The sequence below is a fragment of the Dermochelys coriacea genome, chromosome 9 (assembly GCF_009764565.3).
Source record: "Dermochelys coriacea isolate rDerCor1 chromosome 9, rDerCor1.pri.v4, whole genome shotgun sequence".
Taxonomy (NCBI): domain Eukaryota; kingdom Metazoa; phylum Chordata; order Testudines; family Dermochelyidae; genus Dermochelys; species Dermochelys coriacea.
The window spans coordinates 57,788,893-57,789,498 of NC_050076.1; positions in this window are offsets into that span (position 1 = coordinate 57,788,893).

Below are 606 nucleotides of genomic sequence, written 5' to 3' on the forward strand. Positions count from 1 at the left end.
CCCAACCTCTGGGTCTGTGATGGAGCTGACTGGAGTGTCTAACGCAGCAAGACAGGAGTGGAGGGGTGCCTCTGGCAGGAGGGTTGTTCTCATTGGTATCCCAGCTCATTGAGTGACAGTCTCGAGGGGAGTCTCTGTGACCGAATCTGTCACAGTAACATTAAGGTATGACAGATTAACATGCTGCGCTATCTACTAATAGCACTAAAGCTTCAAGGATAGAAACATTGGGCAGCCCAAACAGCATTACCAAAGAAATGATGTTCCAGCCTTCAACGCTTAACAACAATGGGAAGTATTATCAAGGTCTAGTAAACCAGCTGTCTGAGCAGAGCTGGGACAGCACACTGAAAGAACACATGTACACAGAAGCCAAACTGACAACACTGGTAATCACACTGCATGCAGGGCATGCCATAAAGCAACCAGGGTCAGATTCAGACCAGGCATCTAGCAGTGAAAGGCGGTATGCCTCGTTTCTCCAAGTCACCTTGTTCCATCCCTCAATTATTTGTTTTCCTAAGTTTGGTCTCACACTAGACCATTCCACACATTGACTTAGGGTCTTGGATTTCTCTCGGTGTTTGTTTATTGATAACAAGGAGG